At 37.5% G+C, this 510-nt stretch overlaps 1 long non-coding RNA gene across 1 annotated transcript in view; it reads left to right on the top strand.

Annotated features, from left to right (window-relative positions):
* LOC119594168 overlaps positions 1-138 on the top strand; it is a 4,055-nt gene extending 3,917 nt beyond the window's left edge. The window contains exon 3 of the long non-coding RNA XR_005230591.1: positions 10-138. This is a non-coding gene — a long non-coding RNA (uncharacterized LOC119594168). The remainder of the gene's footprint in view (positions 1-9) is intronic.
* The last annotated feature ends 372 nt before the right edge of the window (positions 139-510 follow it).

Below are 510 nucleotides of genomic sequence, written 5' to 3'. Positions count from 1 at the left end.
TAATTGCAGCTGTTGGGCCGCCAAGATTAACTTCATTTCTTCGGGCTTATGCCAATGTCAGCAGGAAAGGAAAAGAGGATGATTATGACTTGGCCCAAATCTTGGCAATCAAAAGAGAACAGCGAAGGCAGCGATGAAGTAAATTTTCCCTGAAATTTTATTTTTTCAAATAACACATATATGGTTATGCTGTACAATTCAAATAGGAGACTTTGTGTATACATCTGGATGATAACATAATAAAGTTAATTGTATTAGTGAATAGCTAGACACTGTTACTATTTTGTGCATTACTTATTTGTTCTTATAATTTTGCAACATTTTCTATGATAATGCACCATAGAAGATTTCAGAAAGTGTCTGGTATGGAACCTATTATTGCTAACCTTTCAGAGAGAGCGGAGTCCAAAATGGCCTCGCATCAAGAGCCAGGTGGAGCGTCTTGGGAGAGAATGGTTATTTAGATTGTTATTTGCAGAAGAGCGCAGAAGTGAGCCAGGTCATTGCAAT

The sequence above is a fragment of the Penaeus monodon genome, chromosome 33 (assembly GCF_015228065.2).
Source record: "Penaeus monodon isolate SGIC_2016 chromosome 33, NSTDA_Pmon_1, whole genome shotgun sequence".
In the NCBI taxonomy this organism is placed as follows: Eukaryota; Metazoa; Arthropoda; class Malacostraca; order Decapoda; family Penaeidae; genus Penaeus; species Penaeus monodon.
The sequence above is the reverse complement of the archived record's forward strand: the minus strand, read 5'-3'. Positions and strand labels throughout refer to the sequence as shown.